This window comes from Anolis carolinensis, chromosome 3 (assembly GCF_035594765.1).
Source record: "Anolis carolinensis isolate JA03-04 chromosome 3, rAnoCar3.1.pri, whole genome shotgun sequence".
Taxonomy (NCBI): domain Eukaryota; kingdom Metazoa; phylum Chordata; class Lepidosauria; order Squamata; family Dactyloidae; genus Anolis; species Anolis carolinensis.
The window spans coordinates 200,341,452-200,359,031 of record NC_085843.1 but is presented as its reverse complement, the minus strand read 5'-3'; positions in this window follow the sequence as shown (position 1 = coordinate 200,359,031).

The window sequence follows — 17,580 nt, the reverse complement described above, 5'->3', positions numbered from 1 at the left end:
GGCTCACAAATGGGACCCTGAAGAAGGAGACAGAAGGCCTGATCCTTGCAGCCCAGGAGCAAGCCATCAGAACAAAGGCAATTAAGGCCAAGATCGAAAAATCTGCTGATGACCCAAAATGCAGACTGTGCAAGGAAACCGACGAAACCATTTATCATCTCCTCAGCTGCTGTAAGAAAATTGCACAGACAGACTACAAACAGAGGCACAACTACGTGGCCCAAATGATTCATTGGAACTTATGCCTCAAGTACCACCTTCCAGCAGCAAAGAACTGGTGGGAGTACAAACCTGCAAAAGTATTGGAAAATGAACATGCAAAGATACTGTGGGACTTCCGAATCCAGACTGACAAAGTTCTGGAACACAACACACCAGACATCACAGTTGTGGAAAAGAAAAAGGTTTGGATCATTGATGTCGCCATCCCAGGTGACAGTCACATTGACGAAAAACAACAGGAAAAACTCAGCCGCTATCAGGACCTCAAGATTGAACTTCAAAGACTCTGGCAGAAACCAGTGCAGGTGGTCCCGGTGGTGATCGGCGCATTGGGTGCCATGCCAAAAGATCTCAGCCGGCATTTGGAAACAATAGACATTGACAAAATCACCATCTGCCAACTGCAAAAGGCCACCCTACTGGGATCTGCACGCATCATCCGAAAATACATCACACAGTCCTAGACACTTGGGAAGTGTTCGACTTGTGATTTTGTGATATGAAATCCAGCATATCTATCTTGTTTGCTGTGTCATAATAAAATAATAATAACAATATAATAATAATAATAATAATAATAATAATAATAATAATAATAATAATACATTTTGTAGCTGCCTCTTCTCAAAGCTCGAAGCAGGGTGCAACATATTATAGATAAAAACATAAAATAATTAAAGCACATATATTAAAAGAGATAGACATAAGTTTAAAACGCATTAAAATCATCCAGTGTTGATTTAAATATAAGCTTCCAGCAGTCAGCCCATACAGTGCTGTTTCTCAGGCATGTAGTGTTTGGAATTTCTGTTTTACACTAGATTCTATGATAGTTTTAGGAGCGTTTAAAGCAGGCATGAGCAAACTTCAGCCCTCCAGGTGTTTTGGACTTCAGCCTCCACAATTCCTAACAACCAATAAGCTGGCTGGGATTTCTGGGAGTTGAAGTTCAAAACACCTGGAGGGCTAAAGTTTGTCCATGTCTGCTTTAAAGAGTTTTTAAATGTGTTTTGAAATGCTTTTATCTTTGTATTGTTTTAATTTGTTCATTGTCTCGGGAGACTTTGTGGACACAAAGGTAATACAGAAGTAATAATAATAGCAGAAACAACAACAGCAGCAACAATACTTAAAAGGCAAAGGACAGCTCTCTCCAACATGTTGCTGCTTTGCAACATTTGCCAATTGATACAATACCCTCATTCTTCCTCACAGTGGGGTTCTCTCTGCACCCCAGACATAATTGTTTTCTCCACACAATTATAGTAACCTTTGAATGCTTGAAATTACATGGAACTTTTACTGCATCACATGTAAAGCTGGCATGAATTGTAACCTACCTGTAATATTTTGGACCCAGATATAACCAGACTGGGAAGTTGCCCTGGGAAAATGGAGTGGCCACCAGCCTGAGATAAGTGGATCATTCAGATTATGGTTCCATTATATACACACACACTGGAAATCTATATATTTCTGAGATGCCTGGTGTGTTTCAGAGAGCCGTACTGTGATTGACTAGCCATCAAGATTGTTGATTTTTGTGTAAAAGCAAGTGTTAACAGTAATTGTTATTTATTAATTTTTTGTGGGGAGAAGCAAATTGTTCATGGAGATGAACATTGTTGTTGATAGAGCCAGTTTATTAAGTGAATGAGAAGCATGAGGAGCTGTACTAAATATGTCAAGATTATGCCATTTAAGATCTCCCTCCCCCCTTCACTAATCTGATCATTTTGATATGTGGCTCTTCTCCTCTGGGTGAATTGAATCTGGGGTCTAGAAACTGAAAGGGCAGTGCCTAATTTTGTGCACAGTCCCGCTTATGAAATATTCCATTATTTAAAAATTATTATTTTTTGATGAATGATCTGTCAGAATTGGATGAAGTTAACATTCTTTTGGTCAATAACGTAAATATTAAGGTTGTAAGATAAACAGAGAGTAAGTTTGCAAAGAGAACAGTCAGTTGTGCTATGTTTTCTCGTACCTAGCTTCAGCACTGCAATTTTTTTAGTTTTCATCCATAATATATATGAATAGTTTCTCAGAATTTCTTTTACATGTGCGACACTTATCTGATGTTAACATTTTCAAATTCGTGTAAGTTATAAATAAAAGACTAAAGCTGCAATCTCCACTCTCTTACACATCTCTACTCAGAAGTAAGTCTTATTTTGTTCAAGTGGGATCTTTCTCAGATAAGATTGGGAAAGAATTGCATTGGTTCTCATTTCTGTATGAAAAAACCAATTTTGCACCTCCCAAAACTGGCAATGCATTAATTGCACCCTGCCTTGGAGATTCATACATTACTGATGTTATGGATGTATTCTGGTATGCCACGAGTACATGTACTTGTCATGTGCATGAACAAGCATTGTGCCAGATTTAAAAATGAGGAAAATGTTTGTACAAACATGTCTTAGTCAGTGGAAATGTGTATAAAAGGTACCTTCAGGTCACCTATTGACTTGTTGTGATGGAGTCTTCGAGTAGAGATCCTACTAGTTGTATTAGAAGAGGCAGGAAAACTATTCGTGAACAAGACTCCGATGAGGAGCAATAAAGAAAGAGAATCCGGGAAATACTTATGGAGCCCATTGATGATGATACTTTTGAGGGCTTTGAAGGGGATTATGGGGCTGGGAGTCAGGAGGATGGGATGTCAGACTCTGGGAGTGAAGTAATGGAGTGGACTAAGGTTCAGGAGATCCGGGAGATTCTTGAGGAACCCACAAGCAGTGGTACATTTGAGGGATGGCACAGAGAAGATACAGATGGATCCTGGGGAGTTATGGGTTTGGATAGAAGGTGGACTGGCTGGAGAGATCGTAGAGGGGCAGCAGCTGGAGATGGGACATTGGGCGGCTCCAGCTCTGATGAGAATTTGCAGCACCAAGGTTCAGCTGTGGATGGGGCGTTAGCTGGCTCAAATTCTGAGGAGGACTTGTAAATAAAAGTAAGTTTGTTGCTAATGTGGCCTTGCAATCGGCAAGGTGTTTGTTGGGCGCTTTTGAGATCTCTGTTTCAGAAGACATGTTTGGAAGACTGCTTTGGGATGTAAGTGTTAACCTGGGGTTTTAGTGGCAACGGGGGCTGGCATTGTGTGGTTTTGCGCTGGATTATCCTGTGTTGGTTTTATGCATTAGCTGCCGGCTTGCCTCCGTCACTTTGGCTCTTTGTGTTTACCTTGGACTGGAATTCGGTGACTGTGACTTCTCCCTGACAACTTGGACTGGAATTAGGTGACTGTGACTTCTCCCTGACGACTTGGTCTGGAACCCGTTGCCTGTGACTTCTTCCTAACGACGCGGACCAGATGTGGTGGCTGTGACTTCTCCTTTACAACGCTGTTTAGCTTTAACTACGTTTTGGGGCATTGTGTGGCCTTTGGTCACTATGGGTAATTGCTGGTAGCTTTCCTGTGTTTGTTTAGCTCCAACCAGCAGGTGGAGCGAGGTCCCAGCCTTTTCAACTAAGTTTGTTTTAATTTTGATTATTTCCCAGGATAATCCAGATTCTATCCTGAGTTTGGGTTTTTCGAGTTCTTTTTGGACATTGTTACTTCACGCTGAAGAGAAAGTGTTTTGAGCCCTTTTTTGGTTGCTTCTTAGGTTCTTTCATGTTGTTTTTTGCAATAAACTGAGTTATTTATATTGGCTGGCGTCTGACTCGTAACATGACTTATGGTGGCCCCATGAATTTCATAAGGTTTTCTTAGTCAAGGAATATTCATTGATAGTTTTGTGAAAAAATAAGTAGTAAGTACCAAAATGTGCAGAGTTCCATGCAGATAACTCTCCAAAGTTTAGCACTGAAATGAAGAAGTTAAACAGGATGAGAATCCTAGATGATTCTGACAAAATGCAACCAAAAATATCATCACATTTTCACAGGCCTGCGTTCAGAAGAGCAAACAAAACATTGCAGTCTAGAAGGTGTGAAGACTTGGTAATCATTTCTTTGTGTTGTTATCTGTTCATATTGGGTTTCTTTTCAGAGTTTTTTTTTAAAAATTAACAATGTAGACTGATAATTTTCATCAAAGGGGGTAATAGCCTGTGTGCCCTTCTGCCCCCCATGAATTAAAATTACTTAGCTAGTTTTCATGTCAAAAATAAACAGCTGAAGCTGCTTGCAGACAACATTTATTTTGTATGTACATTAATGGGCACTTCCGTTTTTCCTGGAGGCTAGAATCCACTTTGAAAACTGTGTTTGATAAATTCCCTGGCTTTCTGAGTAATTTAGCTGTCTATGGGGCCGCTGATCCTTTGAGTGTATTGCTGAACCATTGGGACTTCCTCACCACATCTACATATCCAAGTTCAAATATATACTCAAGATGATTGGTTTAAATTTTAAGTTGTTGATCTTATTCCTGATAGATTTGTTAGATTGTCTCCCATTTCACTTCTAAAATCTGTGCCTAATCCATAAATACCCCCTTCTTAAATATATCTCTGCTAAATTCACTGATTGAGTTGGTAAAGGAGTCATATTATAGGCACAGTGTGAAATTAATATTCAGCACTGCATAATGATCTTAAGATGAAAAAGCTGTTTGGTTGTATGTATGTGAATTAATATCAGCATTGGGTACTTGCTGCTTGTTATATCAATTTGTAATTTCAGAGAGAGAGAAGGGGAAGGGGAGAGAGATAGGAACTATATTATTTTACCAATCTCCTGATGGATATACTTCCAAAAATAGAAAACAAACCTACCTTCGAGTAAATTCCATTCAAAATAGAATGACTTCCTTTGCTGAAAAAACACATCATAAATAGGTTTTCTTTCTCTTATTTAATTATGTTTTGTTGTTGTTTTGTGTCTTCAAGTCAACTCTGACTTATGGGTTTTTTTGGTAATATTTTGTTCAAAGTGAGTTTGCAATTGCCATCTTTTGAGGCTGAAAAGGTGTGGCATACCCACATTCACTCCATGAGTTTCCATGGCTTAGTGAGAATTCAAAACCTGCTCTCCCAGAATCCTGTTCCAATACATGTTGGTTTCACTATGGGCATGCTGGACCCCAGAGAGACCTCAGATTTTGCCCCCAAAGAAATCACCTCAGCCACCATTGGGTGGCCACTATAACTGTGTCCCCCACTGTCCCCATGTAGCAGTGGTCCCTGGCCTTTTTGTTGTCTGACAATTGATGTGATATTAGCTAGGGCAATAGGACACTGATGGAGAGGTGTCCCTTTCTACAATCCCTGGGCCCTTCCAGACAGGCCCTATATCTCAGGATCTGATCCCAGGTTTTCTGCTTTAAACTGGATTATATGAGTCCGCACTGTCAGATTTTTTTTTTATTGTTTCAGAAGCAAACATACAACAAGTTGTTTCTGGTGCGAGGGAATCGGCCACCTACAGAAACATTGCTCAGGGGACACCCGGATTTTACCATCCTGTTGGAAGGTTTCTCTCATGTCCCTGCATGAGACATGATAATCTGGGATAAACAGAAAACCTAGGATCAGATCCTGGGATATAGTGCCTGTCTGAAAGGGTCCCTTGTCACCCCAGCTGATGGAATGGCAAGTAACAGAGAACAGAAATATCTTGAGTCACACTATTGGTTGGGGTGGGGGGGAGGGTAGAGACAACTGCTACCTGATCCTGGGAAACATAGGATTATTTATTTATTTATTTAGTTGCCTTATTTATATCCTGCTTTTCTCTACCCCAAGGGGGACTCAAGGCAGATTACAAATGAGACTTATACAGTGCCTTAAACATAAGCACGATGCCATGGGATGGTAGTGGGGACAGTTGCATCTAGTTGCATTTGCGAATCAGACAAATTAATTCCATAGCATAGACCCTATGTCAGGGGAAACTAAAAATTCTGGGACATAATTTGGATTTTCCCCCAACTGTGGGTAACAAAGAGCTAGGCCACATTAAGGTGCTCCACATGAGCACAGATCAGTACCATGAAGCATTTGGTAGCTGTGGGGTTGATCCTCATCTACACCAACCTAAGTAGTAAGTGTAGGTGGGGCCTGTATCTCAGTAAATTATTCATTCTTCATGAAATAGACTTTGTTGATAAAATCCTGCAAGAAATTGTAGAACTCAAGTCATGCACTTTATATGATTGTGTGGGGCATTTCTGTGATTACAACTACATATTTCACAGCTTAGCATGCCAGCTTTGGGCAAGGTGTCCTTTTCTCTGTCTCTATCCTCCGGTGCAACACTATATGGGAAAATTTCAGTTCTGAGGGTACATGGCTCCCAATACATGGTGAATTGGTGCTCTTTTCATCCTTCATAATTGACCAGACTGGATCAAGAACATCTGAAGGGTTTCAAGTTCCCAGCCCCACCATATAATGTTATTGATCCTCTCCCCCATAAAAAAAATAAGATTGGTAAAATGCTTCTGAACATTTTAGAAAAGTGTTAAAGTGCCAGATTATGTACCAAGCATGGAAACCTTTGGTGTACCCTGAAGGAATTTGCAACACCTATTGGTAGTATTACCTATACTCGGGGGGTTTCTTAGTATCATTTTAATAAATATTTCCTTACTTTCCCTCTATTTCTTTTTAATTTCCTTGTGAAGGAAAAATTGGGAAGGAAAAGAAAAAGGAATGAAATGAAATAACCTTCTGTGTGGCCTGTTAAGGTGAGATCCAGTTACTTCCTCATTTTAGCTTATAAAACCAATCTGACCAGTAATGCCAGGATACAAATTTACAGTCTCTGGGGCTGCATTTTAATAGGGCCTTCCCCACCCGTCCCTTTTTTGGCCTGTGCGAAAGCTTAACTCTGCTGCTACATTCATATTCTACCATGGAGGTTTAACTACCCAATTTTATTAGCAGTGAAATAAAAGTATTAGGAAAATGAAATCTCTGTTTTTGTGCCATGGAATAGACTGCCCTTGCCCCATTTTCCCAATGGTAATTTATATCCCCTTGAAGTTTTTCTTTCTTTTTATGGATCGTGATGCAAATTTCAGTGCAGGTCACTTTTTTAAAGGGAAGAAAGTAAAATGCCATTCGAGAATCTTTTTATTTAACTGAATTATGTATAGGAGAAATGAGTGCTCAGCTCATATTATTTTTTCCCCACTACAGGAATTAAAGTTTGCTTAGAAGCAGTACCAGATTGCATAATATCTGGATCACCTTTGACCTGTATTACTGTACTAATATAAGTTAATATATCCAGATAGTCTACCTGCAATGCAATTTAGAAAAGTGTTTGAATACAGTAGAAATTTCCATCAGGTCTATACAATTTAGTGGTCATGACAAATGTATAGATACCAGGATATCATAATGTAGAGGACAGAAAACACGGAGAGCCTGAAACGACTCCAAATTAGGCAGTCCAGAACATTTTTCTGCCTCAAGTAGAGCTGTGTACTTGGCTGGGGGAAAAGATTTTAAAAGTCTTCCTGACTGGATATATATTCATGCTTTCATTTGGAGTTACCATATCTCTCCTGTGTAAAATGAGCACTTGAAGTAATGTATATATACAAGCATACCGTGTTTCCCCGAAAATAAGACAGTGTCTTATATTAATTTTTGCTCCCAAAGATGCTCTAGGTCTTATTTTCAGGGGATGTCTTATTTTTCCATGAAGAAGAATACACATTTATTGTTGAACAAAAAAATGAACATTTATTATATATTGTACAGTAGTTGTCATCACAAACCAGCATAACCAGACAAACTGTGAATCCTATCAAGAATTTCTTGTTACTGCCATTATTTCCATGTACAACAATCTATGGTATGTACATTTACCGATCCTGCATGCTCTGGTGGTTCTGTTCGATGGGCATGCTTCCAAACAAAAACTTTGCTAGGTCTTACTTTCGGGGGAGGCCTTATATTTAACAATTCAGCAAAAACTCTACTAGGTCTTATTTTCTGGGGATGTCTTCTTTTAGGGGAAACAGCGTATATGCACTTATACATAACTGTAGAATTTTTAGTCAAAAAAACTACCCCAAAACTTGGGTTGGCCTATCCATGGTTCAATGTAAGTACTGTACCTTAAGTTTTAAAAAGGGAAACAAAGTCCTTCTCTGAGAACCTAAAAGAAGCACTAACCCTCTTCACTCTATCAGCCTCATAAGTCGGGTAAATTTGCCAGTTGTATGACACGCCCACTTAACTTGCAGCACGAAGCCTGCTGGCTCCCCTCCCATGACATCGATCTACTTCCAGCAAGGCTCCATGCCACAAGTGAAGTGGGAGTGTAGTAAGCAGCCACCACTGCAAAATGGGAAGCAACAACTGGGGAAGCTGGGCAGTGGAAGCTTACCCCTGGGACGAGGTGAGGAAGAAGCCGGGTGATGCAGACCTTGGGGCAAAGGATTTTCCACAACCCACACCGGACCCAATTGGATTTGCCATGATGAGTGTTGAATCCTATCCTTGATGGGATGAAGTCCTCTCATAGTGCTGCTTTTGAGTCCTTTGAATGCCTGAATGGGAAAATGATGCTAACTGGCCCTCAAAGGCACTTTCCCGACTCCATGAAATTACCCTCAAATTATCCATGGGTCATATCAAAATCCTTACTTTTGACCCTGAATCTTACCTTTAGCTAATATATGAGGTCAATTTATACATGAATATACAGTAGAGTCTCGCTTATCCAACCTTCGCTTATCCAACGTTCTGGGTTATCCGATGCAGTCTGCCTTTTAGTAGTCAATGTTTTCAATACATTGCAATGTTTTGGTGCTATATTCGTAAATACAGTAATTACTACATAACGTTACCGTGTATTGAACTGCTTTTTCTGTTGATTTGTTGTAAAACATGATGTTTTGGTGCTTAATTTGTAAAATCACAACGTAATTTGACATTTAATAGGCTTTTCCTTAATCCCTCCTTATTATCCAACATTTTCACTTATCCAGCTTTCTGCCAGCCCATTTATGTTGGATAAGTGAGACTCTACTGTATATGGTAATTTATATTTTTGTACCTTGTTTGGGATTGTCACTCAAACCATAGACTGTAGAGCCTTTCTACAAGTGACCCTCATAATAGCAGCAAACACACAGAATTAAATCCAGACTCTATTCTTACTTATTGGCCAGTATTGTATATATGAAGCATAATCTTCATGTTTGGTAACCTTTCTTTCTTTTTTCAGGTGCTTCCTTATTATATAAATATTTGTGTTACTTATATGCATTTTTGTTATTCTGTCATTGTGTTACTAATGCAATAGTCTTGCTTTCGGGAATATTGTTCCTATTAAATAATTAGGGCAAGTTTATGTAATAGTGAAATAAAATTTGCGTTCAGAACTGGTTGCTCTAAATATTGTAGGTTGAGTATCCCTTATCCAAAAATGTTTGGAACCAAAAGTATTTTGGATTTCAGTTGGGTTTTTTAAAAATACCTGTATTAGAATATACAGACATAATAAAATGGTTATGCTTTTTTTAAAAAAAGAAGAAAAGAAATTGTAATGTGTGCTCCATGAGTTTTTATATGTTTTAAATTAAATTTTTAACTGGATTGATTGCTTCATGCCTTTTAAACTTTTGTACTACATATTGTTTCAGCTATTTTGTATTATTTTCTGTTATAAGCTGCTTTAGGTCCCGTAGTGGGACAAAGGCAGGATATAAATCAAATAAATAAATAAAAAATAAAAAATAAATAAAGTGATGATAACACAGAGGGTAGCATTTAAATCAGTCTCTTGGTTGCAGGGATATTTGTAAATTCTCATGGATGAATGATTTATTGTGTCCACATGCCAGTAAATTCTCATTATTCTCATTCTTTAAATCATTGCTTTTAGACTATATTATTCGCCTTCATCTAGCTATAGAAATTCACATGTGTAAGCATGTCGGACCAAGAACCATACACAGTAGTCACTCATGCACTAAAATATACTAAATTTAATGCATTTAGAATTTCTTGGAACAGTAAAAAGAGGGGAAAAGAAGAAAGAATATTAAATAAAAAATAAATATGACCAACAACAAAGAGAGGAAGGTGCAAAAGTGGGAAGCCAGGAAAAATGTGTGTGTGTGTGTGTGTGGCATTATTATTATTATTATTTTAAAAACTACTTTCTCCTTCCAGTATTCTATTCCCTCACAAGTCAGCCCTTCACATCTTTATTTTTAAAACATGACCAAAATCAGATCAATGCTATAAGTATAATATTTTCTTGTATTTTTCCACAGGCTAAAGACTGAAAGCAGAACATCCAATAAATTCTATGGATTTGACCTGTGGTACAGCCGATGGGTGGGGAAGCACTACTAATCAACAATATTTGGCGTATATATACAACAAAAGAGCTTCTTATCATCTCTCTTATCTCAGCTATAAAGTGGAGTTGGTAAGCATCAAAAACTTTCAAAATATCTCTTCATCCGTATGGATGTAGTATGTAAAAGTGTATGTGAATAAAGCAGTAAACCAAGATGTTCTGAGCTTCAGGCTGAAACACCAGTTTTATTATTGGAAAGACCATAAGTTCCATTGAACAAAGCTTGATTCCTAAGGGAGCTTGTAAGGGAGATCAGGCACTTTTAATAACAACTTCCATACCAAAAGTATTTTTTCAACTTTCCCGTGCTTCTGTCTAACCACTGTCATAAGATAAACACAACATAGGATGACTTAAATATGGACAAAGTATGGTTCTCAAGGACTGATAGCTAACACTACTGACTTGACTATTTCATTTGAGCCAAAAAGAGGGCCTATTACCTAGCAGAAAACATTAACAAGAAACTGAAGTGCAGAGTGATGTTTGCTGTCTAGGGATTACTTTATCTTCTTTTATGCATATTTATGAGGTTGGAAGGCACAGGCTTTTGTATTCAACTCTGCATCTTTAGTGTAATTAAATTATATTAGGTTGGCCAAGAGCATGCAATGGAAGTTTCTCTTCAAGACAATGGGATCACTGCAGGAGCCTTGGTAACATTGGAACAAAGCATTTTATGTATGCTGGGAGAGAAGGAAAAAGCACTGATACATATTTAGTATTGTTTTTAAAATTCTGAACTGGAAAGAAAGAACAAAAAGCCATGGGTAATTTTATTGAAGCCTCCTATAATAAGATCTAACATCACCCTGACAATGTCATAAGTTTTAGAACTGTAGAAATCTTTTGTAAATTTGTGATACAAATTATATCTCATGTGAGTATTCATTCATATTTGAGAAGCTCCCTTTTTGTTGACAGCAGTTCTATATACAGAATAAAATACCCTGAAAGAAAGTGTTACATATGACCTCAACAGATGGGTTAAAATTCGGAACCATGCACTGGTTATTCGTCAGTTCTGCCATAGAGCCCGCTGGCTCCCATCCCATGACGTAAATCTACTTCTGACAGGGCTCTGTGCCAAAACTGAAGCAGAATCGGTGTACACAGCTGCAGTGGAAACATGGGAGGTTTCCTGTATTGTATAGAAATCAATGGGGGAAGCAGGGCGCTGGATGCTTCCTGCCGTGGGATGAGGTAAGGGCACTGCTAGATTTGCCACAATCCATGGTGATTCTAGCGGCAAATGTGATGATATTCTTTGTCATGGAAAAGTTCATTGGTAGGTAAAGACATATTTGTCAATCTGTTAAGGGAACCCAAAATAGTTGTGGCATATGTGGTCATGATGATGCCCAGGGGCAAAAATATCTGGTCTGATTTTCCTCTCTGGCCCCCTCCACACAGGCCTAAAAAGCGAGTGAAACCAGAATTTTGAATGTTGGTTTCACTTGCCATAGAGGCCGGATGACATCTTACAAACCCTGCTTTTTTGGTGGAGGGGGTATCACTGCTGGCCCCGTGTCTACCTCTTCAGTGTAAAACTTACTTGAAAAGCCTCCAAATGGGGGCACAAGACTTCTAATGGAGGCACAAGGCTTTCCCTCTTCACATCTCTTCGTACCTCATTTTTACATGCTAGGAGATCTTTTAGAAGCCTTGTGTCTCCATTTGGAGGCTTTTCAAGTCAATTCTATGCCAAAAAGGGGGAAAGGGGAGAGTGGCACTGCCAACCCACCCCCCTGGACTACTGGAGCCTGAAGTGGTGGGATAGCTGTTGGGACTGAGGCTCAGATGGTGATCATGAGCATGCCCCCCCCCCAACACCAAAACCTGGTATTTTGTTTAAATCTGGATTTCCAGGTTGACTCCTGATTAAACAGGATTAGCATAAAGCACTATTTGGACACCTCAGACAAATCCATTTCCCAGCCTGCATTTTAGGGCTGTGTAGATTGGGCCTGTTACACAGCATCACAACCTCTATACTGTTTTATAATTCAACACCAAACAATAACCAGCATTTAGTATAGGAATTGGTTGAATGAGACTACAGACCTATGTAGTTTGACTAGAGACCAATCCTGGCTCTTCCCCAAGACTGCCTAACTTCATATTAATGAAGAGGTAACCTTCATCAAAGTAAATGGGGGTACTAGATAAATGCAGCACACCTGTATACAAATACCTCGGGATCAAATATATCATGTTGTCAAAGAGCAATACAAAAAGATACTTGGGCCAGGAAGCCTTTTAACAATTCATTTAACTGAAGCTCATGACAGAAAATAATGTGGCTCGGAACTGATCCTGGAGAGCTTTGATGGGTTTGCTCATTGCACAGGGATTTTCAAAGAGATGTGCCATGCAAATTTAATTTACTAGGTTAATGCTAGATATTACTGTAAAGGGTTTTACTTGAAAGCTCTCAGTGGCCATATTAACCTTGGCCCCTCCAGCTTATTTAACTGCAGTTTTGAATTGTAGTTCTTTTTACTATGTGGCTGCGTGGGCTATTGGCAATCTGATTTCCAGGCATTAGAAATCTGCCAAAATGAGAGTTTTCAATTAAACCTCAGAGCATATTTTGCTCCAGTTCTCATAGAATATGCTAGTTCACCACATATGCTACAGGCAAGGATGAAGGGAGCTTCTTTGTGTGGCTATTGACAGGATATGTTACATTTCCAGGTTTTCAAGGTTCATTTCTAGCAACATATGATTCTGGTTGGAACAAAAGTGTTGAAGGACACTACCATGACTATTCCAAGAGAAGTTCCGATGGGAAAAAGCCTTACGTTCAGTGCATTGTGAACAAGCCATGCTATGTGAAATTACATCCTCATAGATAGTTACTTTTACTGGAGAAGTAACATGTGGCTTGCCTCTGGTTCCAATTACTGTACATAAGTGGTATATCAAGAAAAGTGTATTTCCCTATGCGGTGAAGTTTTATTCATATTGTCAGTTATAAATATACAGAAAGAAGGAAAAAAAAGGAAGAAAAAAAGAATAAAAAAGATAACAGTGGATCTCTCAAACAAAGTAATTCATTGGCCAAAAAGGAAGAAGGCGACTAACAACCAGTCCCATGCCCATCCAAACAGGGTTTAGCAGAGAAAGACAGTAAGTTTAGTTTTCCTTATAAAATATTCATCGTCAAATTTCTATTTTCTAATATCAAAAAAGAGAAGAGAAAATGGCTGCATACTAGAGGGACACCGAATGCGAGAGGGTGTGGAAAAGATCTAACAAACAGGAATTCACCATAAATATATGTTGGGCCTAAATTCCTATAGAGTAATATGCAAGCTAGCAATTAATTAATATAGAATTAAAATGTTGCTAAGTCTTAAGAAGCTAGAGAGCCATCCTCCAGGGGTTCACTTCCATCTGTTAGTAACACAAATAAAATATGGGCAAGAATGGGCTTTTGGGTAACTGTCAATGCAACAAAAGCAAGCAAGCAAGCAAACAAGGCAACTATTTGTATAACATTCCCAGAACTTTTTATGTATAAGAAATTCTGACTACTATCAAAAGTTCATGGATTTTGTCACAGTCCTGCTTCAATAGTCCAAAACATACCATATTGCTGGGCCCACATTTAGGCAGAGTGAAGTCATATCAGATGGAATATGCTGGGAGATAGAAGCAAAATATCGGAGTACATAGCTGCATGCCTCTCTGCACTCACTGTGCTTAGCCTTTGGATGCGGTGAAGGATGCTGCTCCATTGCTAATACAGATGAAAGAGTCAGCTTCTAGTGTGGAAAACAATGTATAGGATTTTATCACATAAGCCTCATAAATAAAAATTACGGCAGGATAAAAGCACATGTTGATGGGACTTACCACATGTAAGTTGCATTGTGCTTGAATTGTGCTTGAATAACCTTTTCATTGATGGGAAAAGCCTGTCTATGAAACCAGGATTGCTCTTTTTTCATATTTTTTCACTGTGCAATAATTCCCTTCCACTGCAGTCTTGGTATTGCAAAGCAGAGGGGGGGTGTCTTGCAAAAATGCCACAATAGTGTGACTGCACACCTGTGGCAAAATGGAGCAGGGGGCACATGACATAGTGTGCATGTGCTAGATAGGGTAAAAATGGGTAGGAAATGAGGCTGTGAGGAAGGCTGATTGAGAGAATTCAACAAAGTGCCAGCACAAAATTACCAAGGTGTGAACGAGATCATTCCATTAACATTCCATTAATGTTTTCTTAAACAACAGATGGCAATGATGGAATAGGCTGGTGTGATAAAGTCTTTAGTCATCCTGATAAGGTGGCTCTGTTTCTAATGGAACCTCCATGGACAAAGGCAGGATAATATTTAGTACCATTTCCTTTGGACAAACAAAAAGCAGAAGCAATGTATGCAAATAGGCCATAGCATCTGGCTGGATACTGTTGGGAGGAGAAGATTACACTAAATATCCTGTCTCATCAAAATAGTTTTCCTGAAAACCTTGTTACCTATACTCTAACCCTATTTGATACTTGTATTCCTCCTTATAGATCTCTGTTCCTGGTGATGAATTCTTAGAATCCACATTTGCCTTTTGTCACTGTTCAGATCTCCCTGGAGCCATTTCAGGCTTTTTGTCTCCCTCCTTTCCCCCTCATCCCCTTTCCTGTTCCACTCTTACCCTCTAAACAGTTGTTAAATCCAGCCCCAAGCTAACTGTAGTCAATTCTTGTTTCATCTTGTAGTCAGTATTACATAAATAGTAGAAGTTTGTCCTTGCCCTTGATGATTGATAGTGAGGTATATTTGTACATATCGATTGAGATAAAAAATTAGTAGTTTGCAATAGGAAAGGCAAATTAGTCATCAGAAGGTAGGTGCTTGGAGTATTTTAAGAGTTCCTTGATTAATTCTCATGATGTGAGTTCTTTTGACAGTAAGTTTTATGTGCTGAGATGTGGGAGGATGAAGCAGTAGTACTAGGTTATTGCAAATTCTACTTTTACTCTTAGCTGATTTATTTTGCCCACTCTCCTTCCGATAACACACAGTATGTCTAAAAATGACTTCATTTGGGGATAACAAGATCAATTTTTTTTCTGGCACTGATTCTGTTGCCAGGGGTCGAGTCTTAGCTTTGGGTGCAAGGATATACATTTTTATAATGCTAACATTAATATTTTAAAGTGATCTTAACATCATTTAATAAAGAAATTGAGTACTCACATCTTACCTTACTTGGGCATGTAATTGCTTCTATTATCAATCAGGGAGAAGAATAGGAAGGATTTTTTTTTAAAAAAAATGGCAAGCTCTTCATTTAGAAAAGAAACTTACCCTCTAGCCATTTTACAATTCAAATCATGATGAATTAACCATTTTGAAATAAGAGGTTTCATAATGTACAAAAGCCTCTCTGAAAGTCTTCTTTCCCAAACTTCCATTTTTCTCCTTTCTTTTTATTAAGGCAGAGCTAATACAGTATCTAAAAAAATGAAACATAACTTTTAATATTTTGAATTCCACTGTATAATTTGAGCTGGGTCTGGACTTAGAGTATAACTGCACTATAGACTTACACTGTTATCACATGGGGCAAACAAAGTGTCCTAGGATGCTTCTGCCCCAGTTCACCCAGGGAACCCCACACCACCCATCAAATAAGGTAAGGTAACTTCCAGTGGGGCTCCCTGGGTGAACTGGGGTGGCAGCATGATGGAACGCTGCCACCATCAACACGGAAGCCTCCCCGTGTTCCATAAGGAACAATGGTGCTTTGGCAGACTCAAACCACGTAGTGACATTTTTCCATGTGGGATGGGGTGGCCAGGGCACTGGGATTGCCATACTGCCTCCTTGTCACTGTCCAGATTTGCTATTGGGAGAGGTGAATCACAACAGGCTTACTTCATTCATGTGATGAGGTCCTTCATGCAATTTGCCACAATGTTAACTATGGAATCATGAGAGCTGTTTTAACCCTTGTTTGCCACTTTGAGTCCCACCCATGGGAGAAAAATGGGATGATAATGATGATGATGATGATGATGATGATAATAATAATAATTATTATTATTATTGACAAACAAATAATAATTATTATTGACTGACAAAGTTCTGGAACACAACACACCAGACATCACAGTTGTGGAAAAGAAAAAGGTTTGGATCATTGATGTCGCCATCCCAGGTGCCAGTCGCATTGACGAAAAACAACAGGAAAAACTCAGCCGCTATCAGGACCTCAAGATTGAACTTCGAAGACTCTGGCAGAAACCAGTGCACGTGGTCCCAGTGGTGATGGGCACATTGGGTGCCATGCCAAAAGATCTCAGCGGGCATTTGGAAACAATAGACATTGACAAAATCACAATCTGCCAAGTGCAAAAGGCCACCCTACTGGGATCTGCATGCATCATCTGAAAATACATCACACAGTCCTAGACACTTGGGAAGTGTTCGACTTATGATTTTGTGATACGAAATCCAGCATATCTATCTTGTTTGCTGTGTCATAATAAAATAATACAGTAGAGTCTCACTAATCCAAGCTAAACGGGCCGGCAGAAGCTTGGATAAGCGAATATCTTGGATTATAAGGACTGATCAAGGAAAAGCCTATTAAACATCAAATCAGGTTATGATTTTACAAATTAAGCACCAAAACTTCATGTTATACAACAAATTTGACAGAAAAAGTAGTTCAATACGCAGTAATGTTATGTTGTAATTGCTGTATTTATGAATTTAGCACCAAAATATCACGATATATTGGAAACATTGACTACAAAAATGGCTTGGATTATCCAGAGGCTTGGATAAGCGAGGCTTGGATTAGTGAGACTCTACTGTAATAATAAAAATTTTAGCCTTCTCTGCCAAAGAGTGCTGGTGCTTAACCAAACTACAAATCCCAGGATTTCATAGAATTTAACTATGGCAGTTAGAATAGTGCCAAAACTGCATTAATTCTGCAGATACATCCTCTGCCATACTCAAAACATATCTACTGAAATGCATTGGGCTTAATTTAGCAGGACTAATAGACATCAAATACTGAATCTAAACCCAGAGCATACAAAGGATAAATCATCTG